Below are 15941 nucleotides of genomic sequence, written 5' to 3'. Positions count from 1 at the left end.
GGCACATCAGGTGGCAGCTCCAAAGGGGGGCTCTGTGACCTAACCCATCACTGAGAAACCAAGAGGGGTCAACAGTGCAGTTAGCACTGTCACACGTGGAACATCTGGTTGATGATCTAAACCGTAAACATCTAGGAGTTCACTCATCTTATACTGCATAACAATTAATTTCTGATGATCTAAACCGTAAACATCTAGGAGTTCACTCATCTTATACTGCATAACAATTAATTTCCAGACTTCACATGCTTGTCTTCTGATCTTTTCAACACCTTTATTATTGTATTTGTCACTATATATTTATTGGAAATAACTGAATTTTAAACTAAAGAATAAAATCAGATGTTTCCAAGAAACTGCATTTGATCTGCATTTCTCAAGTTCTTTGTTATGTTCTGAGTATTTTTTCCTTCCTCTTAAATCTTCACACTTGAGTTTTCTCCAGAAAGCTTCAGTTCCTCTTTCCCTATCCCAACAAGTGCAAATTTTATTACATCTCTGGGCTTCACTCCAAATTAAGAAATCTAAGATTAGACACTGACTAAAGTTACCTAAAGGTAAGAGGAATGGTGAGGAGGAGAGTGGAGTATTAAGTGTATATGCATGTACAGAATGTATTATTTCTAAGATCCAGGAAGCTTTCCCACTCAAATAACTAACCTACTTTGCCAAATATAGTGTACATTAAAGGAATCAGAGTTTTGAGGTATTTTTAAATGAGCCATACACATAAAATATATATTTGATAGTGAACTGAAAAGTGTACAGTAATTCGTAACTCAATTGTATGTCTAATGCTTTCTGTGCCACCCAAAATAATAAGGAGGTACAAGATACACAGCAAGCTTATCCAAGGCACTAGCAGCAATGAAAGTAGGAGGGAAATCCTCTCTTAGGTATTAGTCTGTCCATTCAATCCAAAATTCAATTAGCCCTACCTTCTGAGAGAAGTTAAGGCATATAAAATTTTGCTAATCCAGTCATTCAATTGCATGGATAATTTTTTCAATTCATGATCACCATATGACATCTGTAAGATCAGCTGACTATAAATTGTGATTGTTGTTGCTAGAGAATACTACAATGGAATGTAGTTAAACAAAGGATTTTCATGACTAGCCATTAAGATATGCCTACAATTTAAGTTCCAAAGGACACACTAACTAGAGATACCCACAGTATGAGAGGCAGTGCCTTTTTAGTTACAAATTATCCAGCAGCACAAACAATTCGTTTCAACTGTTAACTATTTTATACAGCTTGTTGGAAGTAGCACTTCCTAAACAAAATTTTAAATGTAATTTTCAAAGCAATAAGACAAATATTGCGTATTTTAAGTCATCTTAAATATTAGGAATTTAGAATACTGAAGCTGGTAGAAGTCAGAAATGGAAAAGAACTTTTAGGTCATTGAATCTATCCCCCCGCCAATACAGGATTGTTCTCTGAAGTATTAATATTTTGTCCATTCTAGATTTAAATGTCTGAAGTGACGCGGTTTCTACCACTTGCATTGGGAGTCTATTTCACATTCCAAAGCTTAACACATCTCACTGTCAGGCATAATTTCCTGGCAGTCAGCCTAAATTTTCCTTTTCTCAGTCTCATCCTTTAGTCCTGTGTATTGACCTTGGTGATTATATCCTTCAAACATTTGAAAGCATCTCCTCCTCCTCCTCAATGTGTCTCATCTACACTATACATACTTAGCTCTTTTAATCTTCATTTGAAAGTCAGTTCCTCCACTTACCAGATGACTTTTGTTGTCAAAACCAACCCTATTAAACACCTTTTCGGTGTGCTCCATCATATCCATCAAGAGGGGATATCAATACCTCCCATTTGAAGGTTGTGATGCCCTTACATACTCAGATAAGAGCTGCATTGGCCCTTTTATCATCCATGTCACACACAAACTCATGACTAATCTGTTCTCCATAGCAATCCTAAAATTTCTCTCTGCATTACAGCATTCCAAGTTTCTCTTCTCCATCTAATATCCATGTTTCAAATTATATTTTCTCCTAGTGGATTAGTATTAGCATTAGGCCCCGGCAAGAGGCAGAAGAAGCCTGGCTGACTCTGGCTGAAGCCCTATGTTCCTAGTCCCTGAGTCTCTTTGTATTTCTCTGTCCTCCCAAGTACTGTAACTCCTCCCCATTTAGCATCCCAGTGTATTGAGGACTATGCTGAATTGTACATTATCACTTCATGAGCATTTCAAGAAGGCAATTGGATATCTGCAGTTGGTCTTTGCCAGCTGACTTGGGTTTGTGGGGCTGTTTAACTGCAGTGCAGACATTTGGGATCGGGCTGCAGCCCAAGTTCTGGGACCCTTCAATCTCTCAGGGTTCTAGAGCTCGAGCTCCAGCCCAAGCCTAAATGTTTACACTGCAATTAAACAGCCCCTTCACCTGAACTCCACAACCCTCAGTCAGCTGGCACAGGTCAGATGTAGGTGTCTAAATGCAGTGTAGACACACCCTAAGACAGCAGTTCTCGACTGAGGGTCCGTGGCCCACTGGGGAGTTGTGAACAGATTTCAGAGGGTCTGTCAAAATAAACCAGAGAGTAGGGCCGGTGTTAGACTCACTGGGGCCCGGGACTGAAGCCGAAGCCAGAGCAACTTAGCTTCTCGGTACAATTGCCCAAAAAGCCAGTTGTGGCATAGGTAGGCTGTTAAGCATATATGGGGTGGGGAAAGACTCAGAAAGAAAAAGGTTGAGAACCTCTGCCCTAAGAGTGTGTGGTGGAGTGTTGTCCTGGTCATGCTTGCAGGCTAGGGGGCTCTGTCACAAAGTGTGTGATCAGAGTCAATATAAAAAGAGCCAGCTTAAAACAAGGTGAGTGAGAGTTGTGCCTTTCTGCTTTAGGAAGCATGCCATTTTCTCTCTCTGTTTTGGAATTTTGTATGTTATCATTCTGAATTCTAGGAAATACAACAGTGTTATGTTGCAACCTTCCAGCAAGAGTATCTATGACAAGCATCATCTGCAAATATCATTAAAATGCTGTTTATTTACTCTAAATTACCATTAACAAAGATGTTGAATAAGACTGGATCTAATACTGATCCGTATGATTGGCTAGTCAACCATCCACGCTTTCCCCAGATGTTGCTGTTTAACATTACCCTTTGATTACATGCCTGAGTTTTCAGTTCACAAGTGACTGCACCCAAGCCAGTTTGCATTGACTCGTTAAATAAATATTTCATACTGCTATGAAATCATAACTAAAATTCAAATGTTTCAATCTATTGTGTTATCATCATCCACTTTTATTTAACTATCAAAAATAGCATAAGTTTTTTGGCAAGATTAATTCTTTAACTTATGCTACTTTTTACACACAGTCCTGATATCACTGACATTTACTTTTTAAAAAGATACTTATTCCATTATTCTACTGAAAATAGAAGCTCTATTTACAGATCAGTGTTTTGGAACATTGGTATGGTTATGGATTTTCTTTGGTACCTCCTGAATTGTCTGTGTTTCAAGAAAAGTACTCCATGGTAGACTAAATCTGTTCATTAATTCTCTTAAGAATGCACATCATCCAGGCAAATGTATGTACAAATCTCCCAGGTATCCAAGTTTTTTAATACTGCTATCACCATACCATCTGAGGACTCTGCTCCTGCACTTATTGAAGTGAATGCAAACCTCCCATTGACTTGTATGTTGGAGGAACTGGCCTGTAGTGCCTAAGAATTTTCCCTTACTTTCTCTTTCCCTGTAGTTATTTGTATAAGCTCTCCCTTCAAGCTTTTAATTTTTCTTTTTAAAGGTTATTTTTAAAAAGGAGTTGAATATCTTAGCCATTTTAAAAAATCATTAATTTAGTTCCCCATCTCATTTATTCATTTTCTTCTTTTTACCACTCCCAACCCCCACCTTATACTATGTCAGCCTTCTTACTCTGCCGAACTTATTTGGCTTTCATCAGCTCATTCTGCATTGGCTGCCCATATCTTTTCCCTGCAAACCTTAACTGACTATTTTTTGTTTACTTGTCTGCTTCTATTTTCACTAACTTTTTTAAGTCTCAAAACTTTCAATCATAGAGACTGCTTCTGTTACAATTTGCATTTAATTTTTTTGAAGTTACAGTATTGCAGTAATGTTAACTTTTTATTAACAATTTTTTGTTGCTGGGAATTGTCTACCTCAGAAGAATGAAAGACTCAGCTGACCCTACCAAGATTTGAGTCTACGATACCAGGAAGTTTAGCTATTTGAGTTATCCTTTTTCACTGTTGTAAAACTAGTGACTGCACTAGAATTTTTTTTTTAAAGAAGAATTAAGACTCAGCGTTCAAACGGACATTATCTAGTCAAACTGTGCAAAGTTTACCAAAATGTTTTCAACAGCAGCAACAGTTAGTCTCAATCCAGAACATATTAAGTCAAGTAGTAGGCTATGAGCATTTAATAAAAAGTGGGCAAAAATTATGCTGAGCTGGGTCAGCAAAAATGAAACTCTGGTGGTTTTTTGAGATGTGTGTATTGGGGGGGGTTACATTACTGTTTTTAAGAGACCTTTTATTTAGAGGTTAGTGATATAAAGGCCAAGTAAGCTTGGCTGTGAACTTGGATTTTTTTTTTAAATCAGTTTTCTTCTTTCATATAAAACCTTCAGTGTTGGCATGAAGCCAATTATTGATAAGCAAAACCTTCAAGGACTTAAGTTTTCAGTGGTTCCCTATACTCCTTTCTCAATTTTAAATTACTATTGTCCTAAGTCTTGCAGGAGAACACTGTCTATTTCAAATGGTTTTCATTAGTTCAAAATAAGAGAATTCAGTGTAACTCTTATCTGCACTGGAGAAGATGGTACTATATGGTTAGACACAGTTGAGCCTATTATATAGAACATGAATATTAATTTTACCCACACAAAGAATATTAGCCAGAGCTAACATGGTTACAGAGTACAAGTGAATGGGAAAGTCTAGAGAGCACAGCTATAAGCCTATAAAGCATCACCTACAGTGCGGCTTCATGACACAATATGAAAAAGTTAAACTACATGAAGTACACCGTCTCTGGTTTACTGCATTCTTTTAAAAATGACAACTCTTAACTAATATACTGTTACAAGAGCTAATTGGCAAGGAAACTTCATAAAACCTTAAAAAAAAAAAAAATCTTTCCCTTTGTAAGTATGCTCTTAGGTGCAGTTTTTCCACAACTAATGTTTGATTATTTTATTATTAATCAGAAAAAAATCTCTGTGAAATGGTGACAACAGCAAGGACACAGCTCCTGTGGGATGCCCTTGCCTTCTCACACTCAAGACTGAAAGAGCTAGTCAATCATGCACAACTCATTGCTGTGTGCTTGTGAAAGGGAGCACATGAAAGGAGAAGGTAGTGTCTCATTTAACTATCATTGTCTCAGAAAGCCAAAAAACTTCCAGCTGGGGAAATTCTGCTCTAGCTTGTGCTAGAAGCACAAGACTCAAGGGTGAAAACCCTCTCAAGGTGGTTAAGTTTTTTTTTTTTGAAGGACCAAAAATTACTTTAAGGCTAGTTTCACCAACCAACCTTCCATTCCTACAGAGATAACCGTCACTGTGGACTGTTGCCTCGTAGCATCGACTCATTAGTGATTTATCTCATCACAGGATAATTTTGTTATATACAATCTCATTATTGGATATCCTCACTATTGATCAATTTCTAATAACATTTTGAGTATGTATGTCAGCTGGCTATATTTCCCTCTGTGAAAGAATGCAGTGCAGATTCAAATAACCCCTGAGGAGTCTCTTGCTTCCTTGTTCAGATATTCTGTTTAGTAGTTCTATCTCAGAACATGTGATATCTGAGCATCCTTCAGGAAGCATATGTAAACAATAGTGATTTGTCTAATTCCAGTTTATTTTCAAACAACATGTCCAGGCATGCACACAGTTTAGTGGTTTGTCACTTTCTGGTGTTAGAGTGATATCTGTCAAGTGACATTTACTGGCACTTAATCTTTATACGCCTCTACCCTGATATAACGCGGTCCTCGGGAGCCAAAAAATCTTACCGCGTTATAGGTGAAACTGTGTCATATTGAACTTGCTTTGGCCTCGAGCATCTCTGTTATTAATAGTCAGCAAATAGCCCCACCCCCTATCTGACACCCACTTACTTCCTGCCCCCTCACGGGAGTGGGCAGATGGAAGTGCTCACATGTGCTTGACTGTATCAGTTGAGGCAAGCCCCGCAGGGGCGGGGCAGGGGGAACTGGCCCAGTGGCCGCTGCCCTGCCCACAGAGTGTGCCCAGCCCGGCGGCTGAACCCACGAGGGGGAGCAGGGCAGGCAGTCTTGCCCGAGGTGCCTACGTGTGCCTGGTCCCCGCCCCAGGCCCACGCGATGCCAGGGAGGGTGAGCCATCGGCGGGAAGCTCCTGCTGTGCATGCCTGCATTCAGCCCATCTCTCCTTCTTCGCAGAGCCCATCTCTGGTGAGGACAACATGGCCAACTGCTCGCAGGGGCGCATGGAGACCGACTGCGGGCAGGTAGTGTGGCGCCCTGTGGACCTGGAGAGCCCGCCCAGCGCTGCTGTGAGCGGGATGTAGCTGCCAGCTGTGCCCACTGTGTGCCAAGCCCTCCAGCACTGGGTCGGGGAACCTGCACGGCGATGTCTAGGACAGGGACCTCTCCCTGCCCTGGATCTGCAACTTCCCTGTGTGGACCAGTCTTCCCCAACTTCTCGGAGCCAGCTGGAGCTCGTGTGACGTTCCCCTGCACTACAGCTCCCCTCCTCAGGCTGTGGCTTCCCCCTGCTCCGTCCCCTGATCGCCTCCCGAGACCCTCTGCCCCTTATCCAACCCCTCAGCCCTGGCCCGGCACCCGTAACACGCTGCTCAGCGCAGCATGTCAGAGCCAGACATGCGGACGTGCTGATCCACCAGAGCGCACAACCCCACTCCCCAGAGCACTGCTTTACCGTGTTATATCTGAATTTGTGTAATATCGGGTGGCGTTATATTGGGGTAGAGGTGTATTTAGAATATCTATATATCAGGAATAGTAAATCACTAGGAGTCTTCTGAGAAGAAGCCTCCATATGCTGTTTTCAAAGTCTAATTTTTCCAGTTTACTAATTACACAGCTCTGAGAAGCAGTCCTGAAAATATACCAGACAAAATCTCCTCTCCCATCCTTACCATGATGATGAAAAAAAATGTTTTTACTGTTAAACACTGCAAGGCTACATTATGGACACAAACCACACCTCTTTAAAAATAATCTACACTCAAACATCAGTATGTTTTAAATAATAGAAGTGGAGAGGGGAAAGCAGGTGTGAAATGACAGTAATGTTCCTGATGCCTGCCATTTTGTCCAACTGTATTAGGGCTGATCTACACAGCTGGAGCACAGATTTAACTAAAATAGTTCAGAACCTGTGTTAGTGAAATCAGTGCAACTTCCCAAGTTAAGTTAGTGCTTAAACTGTGTAGACCAGCCCTCAGTGAGAAAAGATAATACCTACCAACTGCTTTTAAAAATGAAGAGAGTAAATTATTGTACATTTGAAAAGATTAAAACCAAGTATTTTCAGACACTTATGCTACAGCTAGTTTTTACTTTTGTGTTTTATAAAAATACCTGACATTTTCCTTTTCAAATTTCATTGGGGCAAATTCTGCATTCAGCTACATTGTGTTTTAGACTGATATAGCAGAACAGAATTTGGCCCTTGTTGGTTGTTGGGGTGTTTTAAAATGTGTACTTATTGTTTTATCCCTTGTTATTGTCCATAGTAAAACACTATTTTGAAGTGCAATTAGTGAAGTCTGGCAGTTAGACCCATGGCTGATTTCCCACATTTTGTTTGGGTTCTTAGATCCCAAGACTTACAGCTAAAGGAACCAACAAATTAACATCTACTAGGCAAACCCACAAGAAGTTTTTCCTTAAGCCTAGTTTGCATTAAAGTTTTAAAAACGTGTCCATCGTTACATCTCTGAATACATGTACAAATACAAAATGTAATATAAAAAATTTGAGATTCCAGGACCATCATTCATTTTTTTTGTACGTCACTCTGAATGTCTGAATTAGTGTGAAAAGCTGGAAATAGCTACAAGCATGACTGAGAACTCATTTTTTCAGACTTTCACCAAGTTCAATCATCACTAAGATTTGCAGTCTGTTATCATCCAATGTTCAAAATTCTGAGCCATTTTCAGTTTTTTTTGTTTGTTTTTTACACGTTACAAATTACATGTAGCAGTTTTCATAGAGTATAAAATTTAAGAACTTTCTATCCAACAAACCTAAGTACATAAATACCTCATCCACGTGTGAAAAATAATTTATGTATTGAAAATATCTTTAGCAATAGATCAATATAATACCATCTGAAGGAGATACAAGGATGGATAACTGTAGAAAGCTCCACATTGAGATAAATTATTTTAATCCTTGAGAAAAAATGCTATTTTGGACACCTGGGAATCAGGATGCGAAGGTTTTCCTAGATTGAGAAACCTTGCTTGACAAAGGTGAGGAAGACACTCTCAGTAAACTCCAACTAACAAGTATTACCTGTCTTATCTAAATTGAGCAGTTGCTAGCTCACTCTCAGCTAAATCCTTAGCTGAGCCAGGCATTGAGAAAGGTGATATACTGTACCATCTGGGTTAGATTAGGAGGAAATTAGAAGTTGACTGTCTTTGGCAAACTGCTGATGCCATGGTCCAAAATATCTCACTATTTCTTCCACCAATATCAAATATACGTTGAAAGTTAGCAGTGACAGAATACAATCATTCAAAAGAGACCTCGAAGGGAAGATGAGAAGTTACGTAGAAACACCTGTCTGAAATAATAACAGAATCTTTCCAGACTATTCCCATACATTCATGCATGGTTTCATAGTTAAGGAAACAAAACCTCATGATCAATGGTATTAAAAGTTTCTGACTAATTCAAACAAACAATCAGCATGGACGACAACTTCTACAGTCTCTATACCATATCAAGGGCTGCAAACATAATGACAGGGACAGAGGAAATCTGAATGTAACGCTTAAACAGTTATGGTCTGCAGGCATTATCTACAGAGTTTACCAGGGTCACAGGTACAGTCTCTCTCTTACTAAATCTGCAGGTCCAACCTGAGGAATTTTCAAAATTACTACTTACTGTTATGGAGCATCACTAACTGACTTCAATGGGAGTTGTGATATTCAACGTCTCTGAAAAACTGTCATTTATTTTATTTAGAGAGGAAGGATAGTCCAGTGATTAGAGCACTATCTAGGACTAGGGAGCGCTGTTCTAATGCAAACTTCTTGTGTGACCTTGAGCAAATCACTTAGCCTCTCTACGGCTCAGTCTCCCACCTGTAAAATGGGGATAATAGTACTGCCCTACCTCACAGGTATTTTGTAAGGATGAATACATTAAAGTTTCTGAGGCATTCAGATACTATGGTAATGAAGTCCTCGTAAGTATAATAGACAGATATAGATTTAGTTGCCATTGTTTTAGATACCAGAGTTTGAAAAATTTGACTGTACCATAAGCACACTGAGCACACTCAGAAAGGACTTCTCAATCATGTTTAACCTGAGACAAGCAAGAACATAATCCCACTACATATTAAAAACCAACCAAATTCCATTATTGGCATAAAAGGTTGACATTAATAGAGTTGTGGCCACTTATGGCAGTGATGAATTTGGCCCTAATTGATTACTGTCTAGATTCTCTCTCTTTCTATGAGAACTTAATAAATCATATGATTTTGGTTCTAATTATCTAAGTTGTTGCTGGCAAGGAATTTTTGGACAGGTTTCATGGACAAGTCTTAAAGATTTAAAGATTTTATGCTATTAAAAGTCAACTTGGCTTGTTTAGTAAAGGTCTCCTTTGTTTAACAGAAGTTATAATTAAAAATAAACACTTCTATGTTCAGATAGCCAAAGAACAACTATAATGGGTGTGATGCTATCTGTGTGAAAAATTACTTAAACAGAATAGGATTCTTGTGGAACTAATAATATGCACAGCATTCCATGCAAAGATCTCAAAGCACTTCACAAACATTAATAAAAAGTTACACAACATCACTGCAAGGGAGGTATGACAAGAATCATTTTCATTTTACAGATGGAAAATATGAAGCACAGTGAAATTAGGTGACACTGAGACAGCGGCAGAGCTAGGATAAAATTACACACCACTGGACTCCCAGTCCCATGTTGCTTTAACCCCTAGACAATGCTGCCTCTTAAGAACCAAAGTACGAGATTTTAATATTGTCCCATGGAAAGATATGAAATTAGATGATAAAGTAAGGAGCCTCTAAAGAAATTAGGGTAAATGTGTTTAATTAGTCAAGGACCTAAAATGTTCCTATGGTCAAATGTGAAAACTCAATGCTGTGAACCTCATATATCTCTGCAAGGGCACAAGGACATGTATAACAGAAGTTGCCACTATATTACTGAATAATTTACAAGCCTTCTTCTCTATAGCTTTCTAGACAGAAGCTGTCCAGTTTATGGGTTGATCACAATATGCAAATGTAATGCAACAGCTACAAAACAGATAGTACTCTTGTTCCATGCATTTAGCAATGAGAGACTGGTCTAAAGCAGCGGTTCTCAAACTGTGAGTCAGGACCCCAAAGCAGGTCACAAGCCCATTTTAATGGGGTCGCCAAGATTGGCTTAGACTTGCTAGGCCCCAGGGCTGAAGCCAAATCCCGCTGTCTTCAGCCCTGGGCAGCAGGGCTCAGGTTACAGGTCCCCTACCTGGGGCTGAAGTCCTTGGGCCTCAGCTTTGTCTCCCTTGCCCTGGGTGTTGTAGCTCAGGCTTTGCCCCCGCAACTAGGAGAGCAGGGCTTGGGTGGTCTCAGGTTTCGGTCACCCCTCTCCTGGGGTTGTGTAATAATTTTTGTCAGAAGGGGGTTTCGGTGGAATGAAGTTTGAGAACCCCAGTCTAAAGCATCAGAGCATTGCTTTCTAATTGCAAGGCAAAAGGTACATACAATTCAAAGGTTTAACTAGTAGCAAAGATGTATACTCCAACATTAACTAACAAAATTCAGTGACAGTGATGTTCCAGGTTCTACAATAAATAAACTGGCTGCCCATTTTATCAAGAGACTGCAAATATTCTGGTTGGTGGGGTTACAGAAGTACAAGATGATTAGAAGTGAAAAACCTAGAGAATTATTTTATAAAGTACATATAAAAGGGATTTTCTAATAAAATGTATTCGGTTTATGTCTTCTATGAATGCTGAATAGAATATGAATTGAGTTCATCATAAAATTACAGCAAAAAAGACAACTTGCCAAAGAAAGAAAATTCTATCAAATAGGATGACAAAGGCAGATCTAGTGCACGCATGGTCAGGTAAGACTTTAGGGATTTAGCTTGAAGATAAAATAGAGTACAGCATCAGAGCAAAGACCACATGTGGGATGAGCACAGAAGTGACTGCAAAGAGTTAAGCTACCAATATGGTTTGCAAACAATTTTTGCTGTCTTGTAACTCTTCAAAACTATTTTGTCTGCAGAAACATTACAACTGTAGCAGCTTTTCTCCATTCTATTCCTCCCTTTTTAACCCCTCCTCCCCCCAAAATTTGTTTTCAAAGACTTTACAACAATATACACAGGTAGATAAATAATATGCCTACTTCACAAGTCTTCTCTCAGTTATTGCATGTAAACAAATAAAACATTGAGCATAGCAAATTCATATATTTCTCATGACACACATTCTTGAGCAGTACATGGGCTACCATACAGACTACTGAAGATAAGAAGTGAGTAAAATAGAGACAAATGGATTGAACAGTTTTTGGAGATGACGAGGGTGAGTTGAAGCATCTCAGTAGTAATTCTAAACAGAGGAATTCTGAGACACAGTGGGGTGGAATGGAAAGTGCACTCAACTCATTTGCATGCCCATATTCAGAAGGCTTCTAACCTGCAGCAAGTCAAAAGGAGCATGTTACAAAAATATACTTTCTTCACCCTTCCCCCACCAAAAAAATATTTACTGTTAATTTAGTGCTGGTGAAAGGTACCAGACTAATAGATCTGATGACTGAAGTCCCCTCTATTCACAGAGCAGATACAACACATGGAACGGAAAAGATTGCTCCACTGCCTAATCGCCTCAACCCATAACTGAAGTGACAATCTCCATGCCAACACAATCCTTGGCCTCTCCAATGAGATGTCAAAAAGAGTGCCACTTAGTGCCAATGGTATGGTGATATGGACACAACCACTAGCATCACTGGACACAGACCTGTTCATTAGGGACTGAACAGAGACCACCAGTTTATTTTATTTCTTTATTTTTATTTTTTTGCTAACTAATTCCTTTGTTTTCAAGTTGTCAACTCCAATGTGGGGTTTGTAAAGCCAGAATATCAAAAACTGTATAGTGTGTAAAACAAAATATATTATAGGTGGAGTAGTCCTGATATTACCTTACTTAATGTCAGCTTGCATTAATGAGATGCATTCAGCATGAAACTAGTGCTCAGAAAAGGCCTCAGATGCAACTAACTTGGCATTTCTAGCCACAGTCTGCACAGAAGTGCTCCCCACTAATATGCAAGATTGACTCAACCTATTTAAAAGGGAAAAACCTGATAAAGAAGGGGTTAAGATGCTAGCCTAGAAGCTTTTTACGTTGTCATATGGCACAGACAGGTTTCCAAGCAGCCGTGGACTCTTGCTTCCCCAGTCACTGGAGTTTGGCCATGATGTAAACAAAAGGCCTGATCCTAAGCTTCAAGTCAGCCCTGTTTCTTATTTCGTACATAGAACAGATGATAATTTAAGTATTATAGACTGTGTAAATGTAGCAGTTCGGATTACAATAAAAGTTGACCTCATTATGGTCTTTCACGTTGCAGACAGATGTCTTATACAAACAGTAGGTTGCACACCTATTTATGGGTCCCAAATTATGTGTAGGAGGAGACGACTGAACGTTATAATTGCTAAAGATGAATTAATTTCAGTTTGAAGTGTGTGATAGTGGTAGTGGGGGAATGGGTGTCTGATCACTTGTTTTTGGAATAAACAACTCTTTCTGATGACTCTTCACATTTTTGTTCAAATGTTCCCAGATCCGAAGCCACACACGTAACACCAGTAAAACTCTGTTGAGCAACGTATTTTCCATTTCTTTATGGGGCACCTACCAACTATTATGACAACACCTGCAAATGACATTCTACTTCTTTACCGACAATGACCTGAGAAAATATTGACCAGATTCTAATCTACGTTTGAAGCAAGAAAGCTAAATCAAACAGTTAACTTGTCCAGCCAAATTTTTATATACTCAGTCATGAAAGGAAACCAAGGATTTCAGAGTAGCTAACGACAAGCACCCCTGCTGAGTACATTAGGCTGCTTAGTTTGTTGAAACAATAATCTGGCTACCACTGTACACAGATATTTGAATCTTTTTACCTGGTGGAGGAGTAAGTCTTCACAAATTAGTAAGTGTATATTGTACAGTCATATTCATTTTCTATACAATCTTTTTGAGTCATCTTCTAGATCAGAAAATTACAGCACTTACCATTTTCCTAAAACTTCAGTAGTTTCTCAAAGGTATTGTAAGGACAGCAAGATTTCTTTAGCCCTGAAAGATTCAATATGCAGTTATCTGGTATCTCACTCTGCAACAAAAGTCAGTAAATATAAAGCATTTAAAACAACATATATTTGGGTAGTTAATGACAGTAAGTTCTAACTATAAACAAATATTGTTTATGCTATCTATTTCAAGCAAAAATGCATATGTTCCCAATAACGACATGGTTTAATAGAGGAAAAATCTCTTTGACCTCTAGCTGTGGTATACAGGAGTCTATTCCCAGTTCCCAAAATACACACACAAAAAAAAAAGATGAGAAGTATGAGAAATCTTATCATAAAGCCAATGGTATTATATCATAATGTCAGAACAGAGAAGTCTATAAAATTATTGATGTAAAAGATTTCTTATTTCTATATCATAAAAAGAGAATAGAATAACAATAGAATTCCCCTGTTAAAAGGAAGCATCATTTACCTTAAAGACAACCACAAGCCTTAATGAAGGAAAGGCCTATACTCAAATAAATCCTGACGTGAAGAAAACTGTAGTGTCTTCTCTATGAAGAACAGAAGAATAAACTTGGGGCTTGATCATATAAATAGTCCCTGGAATAACTTCTCTGAGTAACCCCATTGACATCTATTGGACTACTATTTCTTTACTAAACACTACATTTAGAAAGAAGTGTTTGCAAAACACCTCAGTATAATTTAAAAACAAAGGATACAAAATTGCACAGTAAAACTATATTTGCAGACAGCAGTGAACACTTTCTCTAAGAAAACAGAACTCTTTATGATCAGTAAATCTCTTACTAATCACTCAATTAAAAACATAAAAGCCTCATTCAAAAATAGTTGCAGAATCAGGGCCTAAATCAACTATTTGGTTGGAGATGCCAAAGGGTCAAGGAATTCCAAAAGTCAAAAGCACTGGCACAAACCCCAAAATATAGTATTTTGTTTCTGGGGCTTGAAAAATTTACTGACCAGTGACTAATAAGATACTCTCCCTGGCAAGGGGTTGGTGAGGAAAAGTTTATGCCATCAGTTTCTCCAGAAAGGAAACTCATTTAAAAAATACATTTGCTAGGCCTTATAGTTGTGAAGATACCTTCCAATCATGAATTACATGTAAACCAATTCAATCCTGAGTATGCAGATAGCTATCTCCATTGTCAATGCTGCTGCTTAGAGCTTTTCCACAGCAACAGCCCAGTGAAAATGACCATTATGTGAAGTTTCACAGTTGCTAGTCAAAATCTGGTGGACAGGGCAGTAGTGTAAGTGACAAGTATCATGTCAAGTTCATTCTGTTAGGCACAGAAGCAGAGGCAGGCACTGGACCTATTCACAAGTACCAGAAGCCCATTCACCTATGACTCCAGAGACTTGGAGGTAGAGCACATCACTTCAAATTAATCAAATACCTGCTAAAATAAGCCTTCCTATTTAATCTTCAGCTTCATCCGCTGACCTCCAGCAGAACTCCTAAATTATGAGGGAAGCAATATATAATTAATATCTTGGTTTAGGAGGTTGACTAACCATTGGTATTTCATTACTCACACGGTGCCGCAGTAAGATCACATGAATATGTATATGAATGTCTCTCCCATGGCTCTATAAGTTACATACCTTCCTACCCATTCAAACACCAATAAATAAATACATGAAAATCAGACATTAGGTGAATTTCTAGCATCGACTATTAACCAGCCTAGGGACACCCGCCTGCGCCAGGCACCACTGCCCAGAGCAGCGCAGCTACCCTGCTCGCTCCCATCTAAACAGCCGCCCGCCGGGGTCCTCAGCCCAGCCCCCGGCCCGGCGCTCTGCGCGGCGTTTACACCCTCCCCAGAGGGCGGCACTGGCCGCAGGCTGCGCGCGGGGAGAGGCGGCACCTCGGGGCCACCCCCGGTGCGAGAGCCTCCGGCCGGCTCCGCGTCGCCTCCGCATCGAGCCCCCCTCCCGGCCCCGCATCTCCCCGCCGCGGTCACCCGGGCCCCGCAGCCGCACCCCGCTTCCTTCGCCTCCGCTCGTTCCCGGGTCAGCCCCCCGCCCGGGGGTCCCGCAGCGGCTCCGCGCGGGCAGGGGAGGGGGGGCCGGCAGAGGAGCCTCCATCTCCTACCTAGGTGTGCGGCTGCCCCCGCAGGGCTCCGGGCGCGCATGGCCGGCGCTGGGCGCGGGGTCCCTGCCAGGCACGACCTGACCTCCGCGGGCTCTGCCGCAGCCTCCCGGCGACGCGGGCTGGCACCATAGAGAGGAGACGACTTGACGGCCCAAAACCATAGAGCGGGGACGCTAGAGGGACCGGGCCCGTGTACCGCCTCCTGCTGGCAGA

General features: G+C 40.2%; 1 protein-coding gene across 2 annotated transcripts in view; it reads right to left on the bottom strand.

The window, feature by feature from the left end:
- The window catches only part of CNST (consortin, connexin sorting protein), a 119121-nt gene extending 103203 nt beyond the window's left edge, over positions 1-15918 (bottom strand). The window contains exons 1-3 of one of the 2 annotated variants that reach the window (XM_030557040.1): positions 15729-15918; positions 15028-15088; positions 13578-13640 (exon numbers count right to left, since the gene is read on the bottom strand). The gene's annotated coding sequence lies outside the window, so the exon portion shown is untranslated. Of the gene's footprint in view, positions 1-13577; positions 13641-15027; positions 15089-15616; positions 15636-15728 lie in introns of those variants that run through there. The other variant, XM_030557041.1, reaches the window with a different exon arrangement.
- Positions 15919-15941: the final 23 nt, after the last annotated feature.

The sequence above is a fragment of the Gopherus evgoodei genome, chromosome 3, assembly GCF_007399415.2.
Source record: "Gopherus evgoodei ecotype Sinaloan lineage chromosome 3, rGopEvg1_v1.p, whole genome shotgun sequence".
NCBI lineage: Eukaryota > Metazoa > Chordata > Testudines > Testudinidae > Gopherus > Gopherus evgoodei.
The sequence above is the reverse complement of the archived record's forward strand: the minus strand, read 5'-3'. Positions and strand labels throughout refer to the sequence as shown.